Genomic DNA, 16,020 nt, shown 5'->3' with positions numbered 1-16,020 from the left:
CCTATGGATATCTTTTTTTTAATGCCCCCATCAAAACCGATATATTGTGTCACTGTGTCCAATCCAGGGGCTGAGCCGGGGGGCAGCATGGCTCAAGCTTTCACAGAAGATAACCCCGGCCTCCTGCACCCCTGTATCGTGCCCACCCTTGTCTTGTGCTCCCCCCACCTTGTGCCCCCCGCCTCCTGCATCTCAACCTCCTACCCCTGCCTTGTGCTCCGTTCTTTGTGCACCCCGCTTCATACCCCATGCTTCCTACTCCCCCGCCTTGTGCCACCTGCCTCCTCGCTGCCACATGTACCCATGCCTCCTGCACCCCTGCCCTATGAACCCCTACCACATACACTATTGCCTTCTGCACCCCTGCCTCATGCCCCGTAGCCTTGTGCACTCCTGCCTCGTGCACCCCCGCCTCCTGCACCCATACCTCGTGCACACCCACCTTATCCTCCTTGCCTCCTGCACCCCTGCCTTGTGACCCCCTACCTCATGCACCCCTGCCTTGTAAACCCATGCCTCATGCATCTGTGCCTTGTGCACCCATGCCTCGTGCTCACCTACCTTGTGCACCCATGCCTCGTGCTCACCTACCTTGTGCACCCCTGCCTCGTGCAACCCTGCCTTGTGCACCCCTCCTGCCTTGTGCACCCATGCCCTGTGCACCCCTGCCTTGTACACCCCTACTTGTGCACCCCTGCCCTGTGCACCCCTGCCCTGTGCACCCCTGCCATGTGCACCCCTGCCATGTGCACCTCTGCCTTGTATACCCCTGCCCTGTGAACCCCTGCCTTGTGCACCTCTGCCCTGTGCACCCCTGCCCTGTGCACTCTTGGCTAGAGAACTCCTGGCTTGTGCTCTCCTGCTTCGTGCTCCCCTGACTTGTGCACCCCTGGCTCATGCACCTCTGCCTTGTATACCCCTGCCCTGTGAACCCCTGCCTTGTGCACCTCTGCCCTGTGCACCCCTGCCCTGTGCACTCTTGGCTAGAGAACTCCTGGCTTGTGCTCTCCTGCTTCGTGCTCCCCTGACTTGTGCACCCCTGGCTCATGCACCTCTGCCTTGTGCACCCTTGTTTCGTGCTCCCCTGCCCCATTCACCCCATGCACCCCTACCTTGTGAACCCCGCACCCTATCTCCTGCTCCTCCACCTCTGATCCAGCACTGAGGATAATACAATGTATCAGTGTGAAAAAGTAAATATTTAGATTACAAGCATCCTCGCATTCCCGCCACTCACTGCACATCCATAACTCCGATACATCCATGGCGCACAACTCATGAGCTCGACACCCGGCTTATAGAGGATAAGATGGCAGCTTTCGCCGATGTTGTAGAACACTGGGGGCTGATGATGTGACTGAGGACGGAGCACAATGGCGTTACCTTTATGTGAACTTTAAGCTCCTCTGTGTTGAGCGGTGTTAGGACGCCGAGGCTTTTCCACTTATGTAACGTCTTTATGAAACGCGTTTCGCAGCTTTGAACTTTCCTCATTTGCATTCTGAGAGCTGCAGGTAATGTGTAGGGCGATGGATCATCGTTTCAGAACTTCTATAGATGAGAGCTTAAGAAAGCAGGAAAAGATGCAAGAAATGTAACCCTGGGGGGGCAAACATGGAAGACCCTGAGGGGCAATATGCTTACATGTTATTGTCCTAAACATGGTGCTGAGATTCGGGGAGCGTGAGTCATGGCAATATGGCAGATTGGCTGTTAATAAAGCGTTAATCTCCAGACTTGGGCAATTGCAGAATTATGACTCTATACTCAGTGCCGCACCGCCTCAGCAGTCCCATTGTCTATCTCAAGGTGTTTCATTTATTTGTTGTTACATTTCAATTATTTGCAACTGATCAAAAGAAAGCGATGTCTCCTGTCACCTCCGCTCTCCTCACACTAAATGTGGCCGGTGACGTCACCGTCTCTGGGACTTTCTATCACATCCCTGATGGAGCAAAGAGCGAGGACACAGTTCACACTGAGCATCTTTGAGAACCTTATAGACATTGTATCCCTTCCTAGAGAAAGTGACTCATTAGACTCCCATTAATTACTCTCTTAGATTGCTGTGATATCTTCGTGCAAGAACTGGAAAGATTCAGGATATTACAGGGATCCTACGTGTCCAATTACTAGTACATAGCTGGTGGCATGTGGTGGGCCGCGATACTCATGTCCTGTATATAAAGACCCCAACTAGTCACTGACATCAGCAAACTGCATAAATCAATAGTCAAAGGGAGTAGAAGAAAGTTTGTAATATATCTCATCAAAGCAATACCCCTTCACTAATTAATCAGTTCTCCTCTCCTGCCTCCTGCTCTCATCATTCACTCTGAAACCCTACAAAAATCCATCCTGCTGAAGACAAAAACGGACTGCGAGATCACTGAGGAATCAGATTACAGCTGCTTATTAAAATTTATGGAGGAAGGAGGTGAAAGAGGTAGAGAGACTCGCCGCTGTCACTAGTGAGAGATTTTTTTAGAGCTGGATTCAGAGGTACACGTCTCAGTACTGCTGTATAATGCTGCTTTCTTGTAAGTGTTTTACTCATTCCAAAGCTGGGTTCATGGCTACACTGCTCAGTACTGTTGTATTATGTCCACCAAGTTGCTGCTTTCTAGTAAGGTGTTTTATCCTGCTCCATATATGGATTCACAGCTGAAATGCTCTTTTCTGCTGTGTACAGTAATGTCCTCCATTGCTTTTTAGTAATTGTTTTATCTCACCTCAGTGCTGGATTCACAACTATACCGCTCAGTTCTGCTGTATAATGTCCTCCATGCTGCCGTTGCTTTTTAGCAAGTGTTTTATCTCACCTCAGTGCTGGATTCACAACTATACCACTGAGTTCTGCTGTATAATGTCCTCCATGCTGCCGTTGCTTTTTAGCAAGTGTTTTATCTCACCTCAGTGCTGGATTCACAACTATACCACTGAGTTCTGCTGTATAATGTCCTCCATGCTGCCGTTGCTTTTTAGCAAGTGTTTTATCTCACCTCAGTGCTGGATTCACAACTATACCACTGAGTTCTGCTGTATAATGTCCTCCATGCTGCCGTTGCTTTTTAGCAAGTGTTTTATCTCACCTCAGTGCTGGATTCACAACTATACCACTGAGTTCTGCTGTATAATGTCCTCCATGCTGCCGTTGCTTTTTAGCAAGTGTTTTATCTCACCTCAGTGCTGGATTCACAAATATACCGCTCAGTTCTGCTGTATAATACCATGAATAATGCTGTTGCTTTTTAATAAATGCTTAATCTTACCCCACAGCTGGATTCACAGCTACACTGCTTAGTACAGCTGCTGCTTATAAACGTGCTACATAGAGACAGGACAGCAGATATCCCTCATGTCTGTGTGCTGTGACGTTATAGCAGCTGGTCTTAGCGCACAAGCTCAGAGACAACTGCAAACTATAGAGAGATCCTGTAGAGAGGAAACATATGAAAAGTGTAAGATACAAGTCGCATAATGACCAGGAATAGTGATATTCCCCATGTACACATATCAACGCTTATTCTAAACAGTCACCTGGAATGACGGGGGCGCTATTTCTTTGGTGGCGGGTGTTTTGCAGAACTCCACTGTTCTATGTCTAGTGGGATGTAGACATTTTTAGTGACCAGGATATTGCAGATCTCCAGCCTCTGAGGATGAGCTGAATGGTGGTGGCAGGGTGTGGTACTTCTGTGCTTTTCAATGATCCCAATGTCGTCGCATTTTAGTTTTCTAGTTCCTGAGTTACTGTAAGAGCACGGACTCCGCGCAGTATCACGTTATGTGGGCGAGGGCCTGGAAGAAAGAAAGATTTTTAATAGAGAAGACACGTGGAGCAATGAGATCTGTTGTGATCATTCCTCTTTGGTTTTCTTAATCTGACAGGTCCTCGTTTGTGGAAGACAATAAAACCACACATTTCATTTCTCCCAGTGATTGTCAATCAAATCAAATTATATGGAGCACAGAACACGCCAACATTCATCAGAAGCGGAGACGCGTTTCACATCCCGTCACCATCAGACACAAAGTGACTTCACACAAAGACTTGTAAATCTATGAACATCCCCGTGATAAACTCACAGAGCGATCACTGACTGCCGGACGCGCAATCACTGACTGCCGGACGCGCGATCACTGACAGCCGGACGCGCGATCACTGACTGCCGGACGTGCGATCACTGACTGACGGACGCGAGATCACTTACTTAAAGAACGCGATCACTGACTGACGGATGTGCGATCACTGACTGACGGACGCGCGATCACTGAATGCCGGACGTGCGATCACCGACTGCCAGACGTGCGATCACTGACTGCTGGACGTGCAATCACTGACTGCCGGACATGCGACCACTGACTGCCGGACGTGCGATCACTGACTGCCGGACGTGCGATCACTGACTGCCGGACGTGCGATCACTGACTGCCGGTTGCGCGATCACTGACTGCCGGACGCGAGATCACTGACTGACGGACGTGCGATCACTGATGGCCGGACATGCGACCACTGACTGCCGGACATGCGACCACTGATTGCCGGACGCGTGATTACTGACTGCAGGACGTGCGATCACTGACTGACGGACGCGTGATCACTGACTGACGGACGCGCGATCACTGACTTAAAGAACGCGATCACTGACTGACGGATGTGCGATCACTGACTGACGGATGTGCGATCACTGACTGACGGACGTGCGATCACTGACTGACGGACGTGCGACCACTGACTGCCGGACGTGCGATCACTGACTGACGGACGTGCGATCACTGACTGCCGGACGTGCGATCACTGACTGCCGGTTACGCGATCACTGACTGCCGGTTGCGCGATCACTGACTGCCGGACGCGAGATCACTGACTGACGGACGTGCGATCACTGATGGCCGGACATGCGACCACTGACTGCCGGACATGCGACCACTGACTGCCGGACGCGTGATTACTGACTGCAGGACGTGCGATCACTGACTGACGGACGGGTGATCACTGACTGACGGACGCGCGATCACTGACTTAAAGAACGCGATCATTGACTGACGGATGTGCGATCACTGACTGACGGACGTGCGATCACTGACTGACGGACGTGCGATCATTGACTGATGGACGTGCGACCACTGACTGACGGACGTGCGATCACTGACTGCCGGACGTGCGATTACTGACTGCCGGACGTGCGATTACTGACTGCCGGACGTGCCATCATTGACTACCGGACGGTCGATCACTGACTGCCAGACATGCGATTACTGACTGCCGGACGTGCGATCACTGACTGCCGGACGTGCGACCACTGACGGCCAGATATGCGACTGTAGCACCCTGAGGATTCGGCTGCTACAGGGGTATTGCACCTCAAGCCAGAGGTGTGATATTCCACTCCCGGGTAAGGATGGAGTGTGGAGCTGAGCTCAGAAGGCTGCATGCACTACACACATCCCATTTCCGGAGGGCAGACCAACGGTACTCCCACTTAGAAATGTGCAGGTACGACCGAGTCTGTCCTTGGCTGGAGTGGGAGGGGGGTGGAACATCCCAGTAGTGTAGGGGCAGATAGGGGGAGCAGCCTGGGTAAAGCTAGGAGCTCATTGGGTGCTGGTCACCTGAGCTCACACATAGAGGGAGTATTTAAGGTGGGCACCATCTAAGATCAGGGTCAGTCTGTGAGAAGTCAGTCAGTCAGACTTTGCAGAGCAGTGGAAGAAAGCAGAGGAGCAGAGCAGCCCCAGGCCCAGAGTGAGAGAGGAGAGAACGAAAGACCCAGAGGGGGAGAAAGAAGGAACTCTGAGAGCCCAAATACAACCACAGGGTGAAGAGTTGGCAACAGGGTACCGGATCCCAAACTGGTGGGGGCTACAGCATACCTCAGCCAGAGACCGGAGGCCGTGGGCAGCATCTGCCACGGCCACCCACCAAATCCACCCGGAAGGCAGACCACGCATAGGGTCAGGGAACCCAGAGGCAAGGGTTCGCCAACAAGAGGCCCGAGGGAGCCGGACATAGGTCGATCCCTGGTGGGGAAGGCCAGAGACGAGGACAGGACAGAAAGGGAGCTCAGAACCACGCTCCAGAACTACTTGGGGGTTGGCCGAGTCCAGGACCTGGTGGACGCAGCACGGCTCGGGTGGTCACTTAAGGCCGGAGTGACCAGTACAAGAACAGCAGTAAGTAAAGAACCCTGAACTGCACAACCCGACTCTGACTCTCATTACCATCTTCCCTGCACTTCCACAACCACCATCCTCTGCACCTGACCCCCTGAGGCTATACCCCTCCCGTTGGGGGTTATACTACCTAAGCTGCACAAACACCATCAGCCTCAGTGGACCCTGCTGCAGCGGCGGCCGAAGTGACCGCAATTCAACGGGTGGCGTAGTCGACATAAAGAACTTTAGTAACATCAGTAAGGACTGCCACACACTGAGCTTGACACCCTGGGCACGGACCGGGTCACAGCCACTCGGAGACTACAACCCCCATCTGATCCGGCTCCGGGTATCCCTAACAACACTGGCCCAGGGGGCGCGTCACGACCACTGACTGCCGGACATGCGACCACTGACTGACGGACGAGCCATCACTGACTGACAGACGTGCGACCACTGACGGCAAGACGTGCGATCACTGACTGCCGGACGTGCCATCATTGACTACCGGACGGTCGATCACTGACTGCCAGACATGCGATTACTGACTGCCGGATGTGCGATCACTGACTGCCGGACGTGCGACCACTGACGGCCAGATATGCGACCACTGACTGCCGGACATGAGACCACTGACTGACGGACGAGCCATCACTGACTGACAGACGTGCGACCACTGACGGCAAGACGTGCGATCACTGACGGCCGGACGTGCGATCACTGACTGCCGGACGTGCGATCACTGACTGCCGGACGTGCGACCACTGACGGCCAGATATGCGACCACTGACTGCCGGACATGAGACCACTGACTGACGGACGAGCCATCACTGACTGACAGACGTGCGACCACGGACGGCAAGACGTGCGATCACTGACGGCCGGACGTGCGATCACTGACTGCCGGACGCGCGATCACTGACTGTCGGACGCGCGATCACTGACTGCCGGACGTGCGATCACTGACTGCCGGACGTGCGATCACTGACTGCCGGACGCGCGATCACTGACTGCCGGACGTGCGATCACTGACTGCCGGACGTGCAATCACTGACTGCCGGACGTGCGATCACTGACTGCCGGACGTGCGATCACTGACTGACGGACGTGCGATCACTGATGGCCGGACATGCGACCACTGACTGCCGGACATGCGACCACTGACTGCCGGACGCGCGATCACTGACTGCCGGACGCGCGATCACTGACTTAAAGAACGCGATCACTGACTGACGGACGTGCGATCACTGACTGACGGACGTGCGATCACTGACTGACAGACGTGCGACCACTGACTGATGGACGTGCGACCATTGACTGACGGACGTGCGACCACTGACTGACGGACGTGCGACCACTGACTGACGGACGTGCGATTACTGACTGCCGGACGTGCGATTACTGACTGCCGGACGTGCAATTACTGACTGCAGAACGTGCGATTACTGACTGCAGAACGTGCGATCACTGACTGCCGGACGTGCCATCATTGACTGCCGGACGTTCGATCACTGACTGCCAGACATGCGATTACTGACGGCCGGACGTGCGATCACTGACTGCCGGACGTGTGATCACTAACTGCCAGACGTGCGACCACTGACGGCCAGACGTGCGATCACTGACTGCAGAACGTGCGATCACTGACTGCAGAAAGTGCGATCACTGACTGCAGAACATGCGATCAGTGACTGCCGGACGTGCGATCACTGACTGCAGAACGTGCGATCACTGACTGCCGGACGTGCGATCACTGACTGCAGAACGTGCGATCACTGACTGCCGGACGTGCGATCACTGACTGCAGAATGTGCAATCACTGACTGCGGGACGTGCGATCACTGACTGCCAAAGGTGCGATCACTGACTGCTGGACGTGCATTCACTGACGGCCGGACGTGCGATCACTGACTGCAGAACGTGCGATCATTGTCGGCTGGACGTGTGAGATCATAGACAACAAGGCTCTGACACAGAGGAGATTAACTGGAAACCTATAAAAATTAGTCATAAATCATTAATTATCCACAGCATATACATCTTATTTTCCAGAATTACTGCTGTTCACCTTAGAGATGAAATCTCCCAACATTCTCTGCACGTTGAGAATCTACACATAGTGAGTGCAGCTCTGGAGTATAATACAGGAGGTAACTCAGGATCAGTACAGGATCAGTAATGTAATATATGTACACAGTGACAGCACCAGCAGAATAGTGAGTGCAGCTCTGGAGTATAATACAGGATGTAACTCAGGATCAGTAATGTAATATATGTACACAGTGACTGCACTAGCAGAATAGTGAGTGTAGCTCTGGAGTATAATACAGAAGGTAACTCAGGATCAGTAATGTAATGTATGTGCACAGTGACTGCACCAGCAGAATAGTGAGTACAGCTCTGGAGTATAATACAGGATGTAACCCAGGATCAGTAATGTAATGTATGTACACAGTGACAGCACTAACAGAATAGTGAGTGCAGCTCTGGAGTATAATACAGGATGTAACTCAGGATCAGTAATGTAATGTACGTACACAGTGACTGCACCAGCAGAATAGTGAGTGCAGCTCTGAAGTATAATTCAGGATGTAACTCAGGATCAGTACAGGATACGTAATGTAATGTACGTACACAGTGACTGCACCATCAGAATAGTGAGTGCAGCTCTGGAGTATAATTCAGGATGTAACTCAGGATCAGTAATGTAATGTATGTACACAGTGACTGCACCAGCAGAATAGTGAGTGCAGCTCTGGAGTATAATACAGGAAGTAACTCAGGATCAGTAATGTAATGTATGTACACAGTGACTGCACCAGCAGAATAGTGAGTGCAGCTCTGGAGTATAATACAGGATGTAACTCAGGATCAGTAATGTAATGTATGTACACAGTGACTGCACCTGCAGAATAGTGAGTGCAGCTCAGGAGTATAATACAGGATGTAACTCAGGATCAGTAATGTATGTACACAGTGACTGCACCAGCAGAATAGTGAGTGCAGCTCTGAAGTATAATACAGGATGTAACTCAGGATCAGTAATGTAATGTATGTACACAGTGACTGCACCAGCAGAATAGTGAGTGCAGCTCTGGAGTATAATACAGGAGGTAACTCAGGATCAGTACAGGATCAGTAATGTAATGTATGTACACAGTGACTGCACCAGCAGAATAGTGACTGCAGCTCTGGAGTATAATACAGGAGGTAACTCAGGATCAGTACAGGATTAGTTATGTAATGTATGTACACAGTGACTGCACCAGCAGAATAGTGAGTGCAGCTCTGGAGTACAATACAGGATGTAACTCAGGATCAGTAATGTAATGTACGTACACAGTGACTGCACCAGCAGAATAGTGAGTGCAGCTCTGAAGTATAATTCATGATGTAACTCAGGATCAGTACAGGATCAGTAATGTAATGTATGTACACAGTGACTGCACCAGCAGAATAGTGAGTGCAGCTCTGGAGTATAATACAGGAGGTAACTCAGGATCAGTACAGGATCAGTAATGTAATATATGTACACAGTGACAGCACCAGCAGAATAGTGAGTGCAGCTCTGGAGTATAATACAGGATGTAACTCAGGATCAGTAATGTAATATATGTACACAGTGACTGCACTAGCAGAATAGTGAGTGTAGCTCTGGAGTATAATACAGAAGGTAACTCAGGATCAGTAATGTAATGTATGTGCACAGTGACTGCACCAGCAGAATAGTGAGTACAGCTCTGGAGTATAATACAGGATGTAACCCAGGATCAGTAATGTAATGTATGTACACAGTGACAGCACTAACAGAATAGTGAGTGCAGCTCTGGAGTATAATACAGGATGTAACTCAGGATCAGTAATGTAATGTACGTACACAGTGACTGCACCAGCAGAATAGTGAGTGCAGCTCTGAAGTATAATTCAGGATGTAACTCAGGATCAGTACAGGATACGTAATGTAATGTACGTACACAGTGACTGCACCATCAGAATAGTGAGTGCAGCTCTGGAGTATAATTCAGGATGTAACTCAGGATCAGTAATGTAATGTATGTACACAGTGACTGCACCAGCAGAATAGTGAGTGCAGCTCTGGAGTATAATACAGGAAGTAACTCAGGATCAGTAATGTAATGTATGTACACAGTGACTGCACCAGCAGAATAGTGAGTGCAGCTCTGGAGTATAATACAGGATGTAACTCAGGATCAGTAATGTAATGTATGTACACAGTGACTGCACCTGCAGAATAGTGAGTGCAGCTCAGGAGTATAATACAGGATGTAACTCAGGATCAGTAATGTATGTACACAGTGACTGCACCAGCAGAATAGTGAGTGCAGCTCTGAAGTATAATACAGGATGTAACTCAGGATCAGTAATGTAATGTATGTACACAGTGACTGCACCAGCAGAATAGTGAGTGCAGCTCTGGAGTATAATACAGGAGGTAACTCAGGATCAGTACAGGATCAGTAATGTAATGTATGTACACAGTGACTGCACCAGCAGAATAGTGACTGCAGCTCTGGAGTATAATACAGGAGGTAACTCAGGATCAGTACAGGATTAGTTATGTAATGTATGTACACAGTGACTGCACCAGCAGAATAGTGAGTGCAGCTCTGGAGTACAATACAGGATGTAACTCAGGATCAGTAATGTAATGTACGTACACAGTGACTGCACCAGCAGAATAGTGAGTGCAGCTCTGAAGTATAATTCATGATGTAATTCAGGATCAGTACAGGATCAGTAATGTAATGTATGTACACAGTGACTGCACCAGCAGAATAGTGAGTGCAGCTCTGGAGTATAATACAGGAGGTAACTCAGGATCAGTACAGGATCAGTAATGTAATGTATGTACACAGTGACTGCACCAGCAGAATAGTGAGTGCAGCTCTGATCAGCTGCTAGTCAGTGTGGTGATTGCGGGTGTGGTGGCTGCAGATCCTGCTGTGAGCTCCTGATCTCTGAGAAACCAACACCTCTCCACCTGGGGACCTGCTCTCTCTCTTTCCCAGGGAGGGAGTGGGTTTCTGGGATGAGTGAGGGAGCCAAGCCCCAGGCTTCTGCTTCCCGAACCAGGCCGGCGGGAGGCAGAAGAAACCAGCAACCGGCCTGCACATCAGAGGACTCGGGGGTGAGACGCTCCACCAGGAGTCGCAGCACTGTGGCTCCTACTCCCCCCGGGACTGTGGAGACCCCTAGAAGCCGCAAGGCTTCCAGCATGGAGGTGAAGCCTGACAGCGGCGTGCACGATGGTGCTCCTTCCGGAGGAAAGCTGAGTGCTCACGGAGGTGAGGCCGACCTCCCTGAGGGGGGTTGGGCGCTGCAGGGACCCCGGGAGTCTGTGTCCACCTATGCCTCCCGGGTCATGATCCACCTCCGTGAGTATGAAGATACAAGTAAGCTGGTGAGGAGACTTCGGGAGGAGCTGCGCTGCACAAGCGCAAAAGCTGCGGGGGCCTCCAAACAGAGGAAGGCTAAACTCCAGGCTGAAGTAAAGAGGCTCACCAGCGAGATTCACCTGCTGGAACTTAGGAAAGCCACCATCAGGGAGCAGAGTGGTCCATTCAAAGAAAAACTTATAAATGAAGACCGCTACAGAGAAATGGCTGATACCAGAGAGCAAAGGCAGATGGGGCTGCAGCCTGAGAGCCAGGTGGATGATGAGAGTGATGATGACCAGCAGCAAGCCCCACCTGGCAGCCTGCAAAGTCACCCGCAGGCCACGTGCAGCGAGCTCCCTGCAGGACAGGCGACAGTGACATCCGGTCGCAGTTCTGCTGGCTCTGGGGAGGACAGTGACAGCAGCGGCCAGGGAGGGGCGCTAATGGCGGAGATTAAGCTCCTGGAGTCCCCAGTGTGCCTCCAAAACTTCCATCTTGGTGACGATCTACCAGAAGAGGCACCTGGGGGCCACAAAAAGGCAAAGAAGACCAAGCCAAAGCTGCAGGAGGCGGTAAGATACGTATATGCCCCCCTCCCTGTACTCCCTGAGTCGGCGGCAGGCTCAGCTCGCTGTATAAGCCCCGTTGCCCAGCCCAGCCCGGGTTCTGCTGTGGATCCGGTGCAAAGGCGCGGGGAGATTACAGAGCGCGGTAGTGAGGCGCAGAGCTCCGTCTCTGCTTGTAGTAGCGGGGACGCAGCAGGAGGTGCATCAGCCGAGAGGCTGGACAGTGAGGGCGGCCCGGCGGCGGGCGTTCCATCAGGCCACGATGCTGTGGTGCGCTCCTCAGTGGGAGGGGGGAGCAGCCCGGTGTCGGGGGCAGCTCCGGTAGCCTCGGCGCCTCTGAATGCTGTTGCCGCTGATCACTTAGTTGAGAAGCGGCGGCAGTGTGAGGGGGCTGTCGGGGCTGAGCGTTCCGGTCCTCCCACGAAAGTGCTATTTTGTGTTGGCGTCGCTGGTCCAGAAGATCCTGATGCTAAAGATCAGCGGCGCCTAACTGCAGCTAGAGATCAGCGGCACATTATACCAAATGCCAAACAGCGGAAATTACCGACCGATGATGTGGAGGGCACACATAAGACCGGGGGTGAGGTCGCCTCCAGTTCTATGGAGGTGACTGAGCCCCTTGTGCCTGATGCGGAGGTCAAAAGGTCATCCACCATTGTTACTGGTTCAGCAGGAATGAATGTGGTGGTGGAGGTGAATGAGGATAAATCATTGTCTAGTGGTGTGGTTGCTGGTTTGGTGGAGGGTGAGATGGAGGTGGGTAATGGTGATACTGTTGGGGCTGATGTGGTCACTGGTCCGGTTGCCCCCCCGGGGGTGGCAACACCTGTCCAGAGTTATGCCAGTGTCACCTCCGGGGCAAATAGGGCATCCTCCTCGTCTCCGGGCTTTGGGGACGGCATGTTGCAACGGCGCCTTCTGGAGGCTCTAAAGAAGGGGGAGAGATCACTAATGGTAGAGGGTCGAGAGGTTGATCTATCCTTCTGGATAGAGAGGCATGGCCTCGGGGCCTTCCGAGAGCAAAAAGGGGGAGATACAGTGTGGTCCCTCCCAACAGCCGGGCCAGGCAGTGTGCGTAGGAATGTGGTCCGTCTTCGGTGGAGGGGCAGTGATGCATGTCCGCCAAGGTCTAAAGTTGTGGAGCTCCTGCTGAGGATGGGCTTCAAGGCGATTGACATCTACGCCTTGATACATCCCTATTCCACGCCTGAGTTTGATATCAGCTTTGTTCGGCCGGAGGGGCTTGAGCTCTTCTGGGCGAATTATGAGTTGGCAAAAAATGAGCCCGGCTGGCGAGACTTTGCCGTTCAGGCAGTGTCTCGCCAAAACCAGATCAAGAAAGTGACCGTGATGACTCGTAACGAGTCGCTTTCTTGCTATGACATCATGACGTGGCTTGGTCGGTATGGAGAGGTGGTGGAGATGCCAAAGAAAAACCGCGACGAGTTTGGTATCTGGTCAGGGGCCTGGACGTTTATGGTAAAACTTAAGCGTTCAGGTGGTACAGTTGCCCACATTCCATCGTCTGCCTTCCTGGGTAGGGATCGTATCCTGGTCTTCTACCAGGGGCAACCGAAGCTCTGTCACAGGTGCGGCGACCCCACACACTTCAGTGCAAACTGCACCGTGCAGAAATGCGCGTTGTGCGGGGGTGTCGGCCATCTTGCTGCCTCTTGTGTAGAGATTAGGTGCCACCTGTGTGGTAAGTTAGGCCACCCATTCAGCCGTTGTCCTCGCTCCTTTGCTAATGCAGTCGAGACCCCGGTGGGAGTAAGCCGTGAGGCCGATTCTGCTGGAGAGGGGACTAGCAGGGGTGGGGGAGCTGAAGGGCCAGGGAAGAAAAGCAATAAAAAGACGCCTGCCCAGCTGAGGCGTCTAGACAAGCGCAGACAGGAGAGGGAGCGGGGTGAGCCCCAGACTACCGGGGCAGCCCCTGTCCTGGATGCCAGTCTTGCTGCTGAGGCCCCGAGGGATGATGAGTTGGATGAGGAGGTCAGGAGGATCCACAGGGAGGAAACCGCCTCTGCTTCAGAATCCTCCCATTATGAAAGTATGGATGAGGATAATAAGCGGTGGCTAGAGCACAAGCGTAAGCTCGGCACCAAAAAGAAGAGAAAGAAGGGAGATAAAACATCTTCTCCCGCTCTGACCAAGGTACCTAAGGAAGGTAAAACTGACTCCCCTCTAGTTGGTCTTTCTAACCGGTTCCAAGCCCTTGATAACATCTCTTCCTCTGAGGAGGAGGCCGAGGGTGAGGTTCCGGCTTCGGCGGAGCTTACAGGGAGCGCCGAGTCTCCTTCTCCTGGGGATGCAAGGTCCTTGGGGGGAGGGACTGGCCCAGAGTCCGGAGACGAGGATGAAAAAAGAAGGAAAAATGTGGGAATGGACACCTCTGTGTCATTAAAGAGGGGGAAGGATTCCTCCTCTGAGGCAGAGGATAAGGGGAGTGGGAAGACGAAAGCCATCTAACTCAATCACCAATGATGGAGGTACCCACTCCGTTGACGCTGGCGTCCATTAATGTCGCCAGCATTAAGTCAAACATGGCTAGATTTGCGGCCTTTGATTTTCTCAGCCGGGTTGAAGCTGACATTTTCTTTTTGCAAGAGACCAGGCTGCCAAATATGGCAGAGGTGTTTATAGCTAAGAGGGAGTGGAGACTCGGGCCCTCCTATTGGTCTCTTGCGGCCGAGCCGTATAGCGGAGTAGCGGTCCTTTTTACCGCACCGGTAGAATGCCGACGGGTTATTGAGTTAGAAATGGGGAGGTGCCTGATATTAGATGTCCTCATGAAGGGACAAGAGCTCCGGCTCATTAACATCTATGGTCCCCAATCTAAATGGGACCGGAAGTGTCTCTTTATGAGGATCAAGCCCTACCTTTTTACGAGTCGGCAGGTCGTCTTTGGAGGGGACTTCAACACTGTCACGAGGCCCCGGGATAGAGGAGGTTCCAGAGACAAGCTGACTTATGATAGCGTCGCCCTTAATAGTATAGCTAGTGAGGCTCGCCTGGTGGATGTCCACATCCGGCACACCCCAGGCCACGAGGGGTTCACCTATCATAGAGGTAACTGTAGGTCCAGGATAGACAGGTTTTATTTAAAGGAGGAAGCCGTCTCTTCAGTAGTATCTGTTGTTGAGGTGGAGTTCTCCGATCACTGTTTGATTTTGTTTTCCCTGAATGTTACAGAGACCCCCCGGATGGGAAGAGGACTTTGGAGGCTCAATTCGTCTCTCTTGGAAGAAGCGGAGATAAGACAGTCCTTTGAGGATTTTCTTCAGAGCCAGGTACCCTTACTGGATCTTTGTAGTAGTAAGTCAGAGTGGTGGGAGATGTTCAAGAAAAGGGTGGCGAGATTCTTCCGCCAGCTCTCGAGCCTCAGGAGCCTGGACAGGTATCGCCTGTATCAGGGCCTGAGGAGGAAACTCGAGCATCTTGTCTCAACTGGAGGTAGCCGCGAGGAGATCTCCAGAGTGAAATCTTTGCTAATGAGGTGTCAGTATGATAGACACGCATCTTTGGTTTTTGAGAGGGATTACGGGAAGTACCGCTCGCCCGACCCTTATAGAAACTGCAAGATGTCAGTGAATAGTAAAGTTGTTACAGGACTGGTTGACACTGCGGGGTCCCTGAAAAGATCCAGATCAGGGATCCTGGAGGTCGTCAGATCCTTCTACTCGCACCTCTTGGGGAAGAGGGATCTGGATTGGGATGAGATGTCGGCTTTTCTGGCTGAAGCCGTCCCCGAACCAGGGGTAGACCCCTCTCTTGGCGTTTTGACAGAGATGATCAGGGAAGAGGAAGTTAAGTTGGCGATTGAAGGGCTTGCCCTGAAGAAATCTCCCGGTCCGGATGGCTTAACATCTGAATTCTATAAGACCTTTAAGGACGCC

At 52.0% G+C, this 16,020-nt stretch overlaps 1 long non-coding RNA gene across 1 annotated transcript in view; it reads right to left on the bottom strand.

Moving 5' to 3' along the window:
* Positions 1-252: 252 nt before the first annotated feature.
* The window catches only part of LOC141156601 (uncharacterized), a 90,901-nt gene continuing 75,133 nt past the window's right edge, over positions 253-16,020 (bottom strand). Inside the window, exons 2-3 of the long non-coding RNA XR_012247691.1 lie at positions 3,541-3,801; positions 253-3,435 (exon numbers count right to left, since the gene is read on the bottom strand). This is a non-coding gene — a long non-coding RNA (uncharacterized lncRNA). The remainder of the gene's footprint in view (positions 3,436-3,540; positions 3,802-16,020) is intronic.

The sequence above is a fragment of the Phyllobates terribilis genome, unplaced genomic scaffold, assembly GCF_046119375.1.
Source record: "Phyllobates terribilis strain yellow unplaced genomic scaffold, ASM4611937v1 Scaffold_8__6_contigs__length_399053987, whole genome shotgun sequence".
Classification (NCBI taxonomy): domain Eukaryota; kingdom Metazoa; phylum Chordata; class Amphibia; order Anura; family Dendrobatidae; genus Phyllobates; species Phyllobates terribilis.
This window is presented reverse-complemented; position numbering and strand designations above follow the sequence as displayed.